Source organism: Lissotriton vulgaris, chromosome 12 (genome assembly GCF_964263255.1).
Source record: "Lissotriton vulgaris chromosome 12, aLisVul1.2, whole genome shotgun sequence".
NCBI classification, from domain to species: domain Eukaryota; kingdom Metazoa; phylum Chordata; class Amphibia; order Caudata; family Salamandridae; genus Lissotriton; species Lissotriton vulgaris.
Genome location: NC_141700.1, coordinates 218921084 through 218928141, shown reverse-complemented (window position 1 = coordinate 218928141; position 7058 = coordinate 218921084).

Genomic DNA, 7058 nt, shown 5'->3' with positions numbered 1-7058 from the left:
TACAGCAGACTGGATGCCTTGCTCTACATCGGCATAGATCAGATATAAAATTGTATCCTTGTTTTATGCCTCACATTTGCCTTAGAAGACAAAAGAGCTAATCACTGAATTGCGACTTCCCCCAGTTTCACCAATAGAATCATTAGTTTGACAGTAGTCCCTTTATATGGAGATTAGAAAATGGCATTTGCTGCAGCTTACACCATCATTGGCCGTTGACTAGCTGCGTCTTTTGGCCAGGTAATACAGAAAGATAATACAGAATTCCCCATGGTGTCTTCGTTATTGCTAGTAACTTCCATAACTGGGAATCCATCATCATTCACCGTTGTTACCATGGCCTATGTGGCAAGCAACCTTTAGAGAAAGTCTGCAAATGAGTTTTGTTTAACAAAAACAATTGAAATTATACATAAAAAAAACCTTGGATGCCTAGAAATATTTTAAATAGCATAACTAAACATAAATAAAAGAAAAGTAGCAAAACAAAACAGAGCAAACATGAAGAAAATGGATTAAGTTCAAAGGTTATGGTAACTTCAAAAGCATCACTAGTAAATATTAATGCAGAAAATTGATACATTTAAAATCAGTGGAACATAGAAAAAAATGTAAAATTAATTTTTAGATGCCTTGCTATAATATATAATGGTTGGAACGCAAATAACGTAAAAAGAATGAAAAGGTTTCAAAGTGTCCTGTAGACATTTGTCCAGAAACTAGACACTTGCTATGGCTGGGTACGAATTGAGGTATTGTTCAAATAAAGTATTCTAACTACACAGTCAGAAAACCTAAGGTAATGAAAACATCCAACTGACCAATCTGGAGGCTGTATTTAACAAGAGATTCAGGAAGAGAGGTGTCTCCAACAAAATTGTAGGCTAAACAACCATAAAGCTTGAAAAACGTCAGCTGAATGAGCCTGTAGGCAGTGTACGGTTTGGGATCCAGGAAATCATGCAGGTATTGTTGAGGCCCCTGGTTCACTACATACATTCGGCTTATGAAACTCCAAGTGGTCAAGGACCCCAAGCGAAACTGAGTCACATGTTCACCTGGTCAGTTTGATGAGGCCGAGATCGCAAATATGACGCATTGTTACTATTTAGTTATAAGCAGATTTAGACCATCTTCAGGAAAGGTCTCCAGTGACCTTTCCCAAGAAAAAAAAAACTGTCACGGCTCTTCGTTAGTAGGATATGAGTCCACACAAATCATGTTAACTCAACAAATCTAGTTCATGTCTATTCATGATTCCAGTACACACAGTTGAATAGAAATCCCACACAGCCTGCCGTGGATAATAGGGATCGCTAGAAAGAACATTTTAAATAAATAAAAGTCCCTAGTATAAATATAGTAGTCTAATAGACCTGGAAGGTTCTCCTCTTCAAGACTTGAATTCCCAAAAAGTGGATGAGTATGTCTGTTTAAAGACCCATGTACGCCACTGATTGAGTGAAATCTAACACATTCCACTTTAGGACACCCAGGTTTTACTATTGTATTAAGGTGGAGTAGTATGTGGTGATGCTGGTTAGGCTGGTTAGGCGGCACCCTGATCAAGACGGTGTGTCATCTTTTAAAGGCTGCTCTTTCTTCAAAATCGAAGTAAAACTGTTGAAGGTTCTCAAATGTTACCTGTGACCTAATTACCAAAACGCCTGCATATTTTAACTTCTACACTTGGTCTTTGCTTTTTGTGTCTCATTACATCGACAGTGTGGAAAGCACATATTTTAAACCGTAATTTGCACTGATTTTAATAGTGTATTGTTGGTAATCTCTGCTAGACCCTGGTCCGCCGCGGCTTTTGCCGTTTGTTGCGGAGGGTCGCTTGCAGGTATACTCACTTCCGGTTTCACACACGGAAGTAGAGGTCAGCGTGATAGTGTTCCGGCTCCTTTTCCCTACTTAATAGCAAGGGAGGCGCGGACTCGCGCAGCGGCACCCTGATCAAGAGGGTGAGTCATCTTTTGAAGGCTGCTCTTTCTTCAAAATCGAAGTAAAACTGTTGAAGGTTCTCAAATGTTACCTGTGACCTAATTACCAAAACGCATGTATATTTTAACTTCTACACTTGGTCTTTGTTTTTTGTGTCTCATTACATCGACAGTGTGGAAAGCACATATTTTAAACCGTAATTTGCACTGATTTTAATAGTGTATTGTTGGTAATCTCTGCTAGACCCCGGTCCGCCGCGGCTTTTGCCGTTTGTTGCGGAGGGTCGCTTGCAGGTATACTCACTTCCGGTTTCACACACGGAAGTAGAGGTCAGCGTGATAGTGTTCCGGCTCCTTTTCCCTACTTAATAGCAAGGGAGGCGCGGACGCGCGCAGCGGCACCCTGATCAAGAGGGTGAGTCATCTTTTGAAGGCTGCTCTTTCTTCAAAATCGAAGTAAAACTGTTGAAGGTTCTCAAATGTTACCTGTGACCTAATTAGCAAAACGCCTGCATATTTTAACTTCTACACTTGGTCTTTGTTTTTTGTGTCTCATTACATTGACAGTGTGGAAAGCACATATTTTAAACCGTAATTTGCACTGATTTTAATAGTGTATTGTTGGTAATCTCTGCTAGACCCGGTCCGCCGCGGCTTTTGCCGTTTGTTGCGGAGGGTCGCTTGCAGGTATACTCACTTCCGGTTTCACACACGGAAGTAGAGGTCAGCGTGATAGTGTTCCGGCTCCTTTTCCCTACTTAATAGCAAGGGAGGCGCGGACGCGCGCAGCGGCACCCTGATCAAGAGGGTGAGTCATCTTTTGAAGGCTGCTCTTTCTTCAAAATCGAAGTAAAACTGTTGAAGGTTCTCAAATGTTACCTGTGACCTAATTAGCAAAACGCCTGCATATTTTAACTTCTACACTTGGTCTTTGTTTTTTGTGTCTCATTACATCGACAGTGTGGAAAGCACATATTTTAAACCGTAATTTGCACTGATTTTAATAGTGTATTGTTGGTAATCTCTGCTAGACCCCGGTCCGCCGCGGCTTTTGCCGTTTGTTGCGGAGGGTCGCTTGCAGGTATACTCACTTCCGGTTTCACACACGGAAGTAGAGGTCAGCGTGATAGTGTTCCGGCTCCTTTTCCCTACTTAATAGGAAGGGAGGCGCGGACGCACGCAGCGGCACCCTGATCAAGAGGGTGAGTCATCTTTTGAAGGCTGCTATTTCTTCAAAATCGAAGTAAAACTGTTGAAGGTTCTCAAATGTTACCTGTGACCTAATTAGCAAAACGCCTGTATATTTTAACTTCTACACTTGGTCTTTGTTTTTTGTGTCTCATTACATCGACAGTGTGGGAAGTACATATTTTAAACCGTAATTTGCACTGATTTTAATAGTGTATTGTTGGTAATCTCTGCTAGACCCCAGTCCGCCGCGGCTTTTGCCATTTGTTGCGGAGGGTCGCTTGCAGGTATACTCACTTCCGGTTTCACACACGGAAGTAGAGGTCAGCGTGATAGTGTTCCGGCTCCTTTTCCCTACTTAATAGCAAGGGAGGCGCGGAGGCGCGGACGCGCGGAGCGGCGCGCCGGCGGCGCGCCAAAGGCAAGCCCGTCTGCGCCCGTCCGCTGCCAGCTGCCCGGTCACTATCTTCCACCTATTTCCGGACCTCACACTCTCCCTGGTTCTGAAAATGACTTCTTGCACTCCGACCTCCATCAGGTATGCACAACAAGATTTGTTGGCTCTTAATCGCTCTCCCCTAGTGGTATCAGACAAACTAAAAACCGATCTTTTAAAAGCTTCCAATGACTGCATTAAGACGGATGGTGTCCAAACCAAACTTAGTTCCGCATTAGGAAAATATACCGCTATATATTTGAATGCCAGATCTATTCCAAAACATGCTATGGAAATATGGAGTCTCCTCAATTTTGAAGAACCTGAACTGTGCTTTATCACGGAAACATGGCTGCATGAACATGCGACCCCTGATCTCCATATCGCCTTTCCCCCACAATACTCCATAATCAGACGAGATAGAATAGGAGGAAAAGGTGGTGGAGTACTTATAGCAGCTACAAAGAACATAAATGTTCGAATTATAGACAGCCTAGCGGTAAGTGATACAGAAATTCTAATTTTTAAAATTAGCAAGCTAGAAAAGGAAGACATCTGGAAAGGGGCTTTATTATATCGCCCTCCAGGCAATAAAGGAGATTTCGCCAACACCTTACTAGAAATCATCGCTCCGCATGTACTGACTTCAGACTATTTTCTATTATTAGGTGATTTTAACTACCATGTGGACGATCAGTCCAAGGCGGATACAGAAAAACTGATCTCTACAATGAACACCCTCAACCTGATACAAAAGGTTACTGGCCCCACCCACCAAGCAGGTCATACTCTTGATCTTTTGTTCACAAATTTGCCTAATGTCTCACTAAAGACTCCCACTCCATTATTATGGACCGATCACTTTCTGGTGAAATTCTCTATAAATGGCCATAGATTTAAAACCATAATAAACAAAAAGCAAAAAGCAGGCAAAAATATGAAAAAGATTACTCTGGCTTCTTTTTCTGAAAACTTCATAATAGATCATATAAACCTCAAGGAAAATGTACACTTGGGAGCTATACATCTGGAGTCCGCCATCCATAAGACACTAGACAAGATAGCCCCCTTACGAAAGGTGTACTGTAGGGAAAAAACCTCACCATGGTTTACCGACCAATTAAAACATCTTAAAACTCAAACAAGAAATGCTGAAAAAACATGGCGCAAAACTAAAAACCCCAATGATCGCAAAATTTACCAAACCCTACACACCAAATACATGAGGAAAATCAAAGCGGCAAAAAGAACTCATATAGCTGAACGAATAAATAAAGCTGAAAACTCGTCCAAAGAGCTCCATCACATTCTAAAAGAACTTACGTCCGTTAAAAGTCCGCAAGAGACCCCAAAAACCAAAGAATGGATGGAAGACCTTTCAATGTTCTTAGACGACAAAATCACAAAAATATGTCAACCATTCAATACAGAAAATATATCTCTTCAACACCTTGATAAAGAGCTACACATGAATCAAGATGTCTCTTCCTCTAACTGGTCCACTTTTGAATTGTTAAACGATGAAAAAATCTTACGTCTAGGACAGAAAATAAAATCTGGATCTCCCTGCGATTACCTAACAGTCAAACTATTTACTACCCTTGCTCCAGTGTTGGTCCATCCCCTCTCTTGCCTTCTAAACACATCCCTGATAGAAGCGGAATTCCCTAAAATCTGGAAAGCGGCTAGAGTAAAACCACTACTAAAAAAGCCCGGTGCGGATGCAAACACCTTTTCAAACTACCGCCCCATTTCCTTGCTACCCTTCTCAGGGAAAGTGCTGGAGGCATTTGTAAATGAGCAGCTGATAGGCTATCTCGAGAGGAACAATCTACTCGACACCTCTCAGTCAGGTTTCCGTGCTGCACATAGCACGGAGACAGCCCTGATCGAGGTTACTGGCAACATCAGATGTGCCCTTGACAAACGTCAGTCATGCATTCTGGTACTTTTAGACCTATCGGCTGCCTTTGACACCATCTCCCATCACATCTTGGTCAGACGGCTGTGGGAGTATGGTGTCAAAGGGCAGGTTTTAAGGTGGTTCATCAGCTATCTGTCAAATCGAACAACCACACTGCAAACAGATGAAACCTTAGCCAGCACACGGCCAGTTACAAGGGGTGTGCCACAAGGCTCTATCCTTAGCCCATCGCTTTTTAATGTTTATATGGCCCCTTTGGCCAATCTCATTAGGGCACATGGATTTGACGTGTTATCATATGCGGATGACACGTAAATACTTGTCAGCCTTGGCCATGACATTAATGTTACCAAAAAACGTTTAAAAAAATGTTTGATAGAGGTTAAAAACAGGATGAGTCTGAACCACCTACAACTGAATGGTGCAAAATCTGAAATAATGACATTCGGTCAAGCCAGTGTACACTGGTCTCAGGACTGGTGGCCCGCGGAAATGGGGGAATGTCCGGTCCCAAAAGAATCCATCCGCAATCTTGGAATCCACATGGATAATAAACTATCCATGAAGGACCATGTGAACCACACTGTTGGGACCTGTTTTGGAATCATGCGAAGCCTACGCAGAGCTTTCAAATGGATACCAAAAGAAGCACGCAAAGTTTTAGTTCAGGGCCTCATAATAAATAGGTTAGATTATTGCAACTCCATCCTGCTTGCCATAAATGAGTGCCATATAAAGAAATTACAAGTTGTTCAAAACACTGCTGCTCGTCTGATTTTGGGACTTCCAAAACGATTCCCTTCCCTGCCAAGCCTAAAAAATCTACACTGGCTCCCCATAAAAAAAGAGCCATCTTTAAAACCATGTGTCTGGTGCACAAACATATGCACAGCACTGGACCAAAATACTGGAACCGAAAATTGACTTGGTACCAGCCCGGACGAGAACTGAGATCTAGCTCTAAGTTCCAACTCACGCCATCTAGAGTACAAACAGTCAGAAATGGTGGACGTGCCTTTTCCCATATGGCACCACTCCTATGGAACAAACTTCCCCTGAATATCCGTGAAACGATCGAACACACGAGTTTCCGAAAGTTGTTGAAAACATGGCTTTTTTGCTAGGTCTTCCTTCGCAGGATCTTTCACCTTTTTTTTCTGGGATTGTACGCATGCGCCATGAGACTCCCTTACGGGATGTGATATGTCTGCGCAATACAAATATCCAGACTAGACTAGACTAGACTACAATACCTCAAAGATGATCCTTGGATACACAATAAAAAATTCTTGGCTCAGTTCAGGTAGAGTGGCAAAGAGCAGTCAGGCTTTACTAGAGGAACACTTTTTAAGCATTTCAGAGTACCAACATGGATGCTAAGTAACCAACATCACTCGAAAGAAATCCGGAAGCAATTGATAAACATAAAGTAGAGTTTTATATAATTTTAGATACCAAAATGACATAAATCAGATAAGTATAACCAGAATGAATACATTTTAGAAGACATATTAAAACACTGCAAAACAGTACGGTAAAACGTTATCATTTTGGTTAATGATAA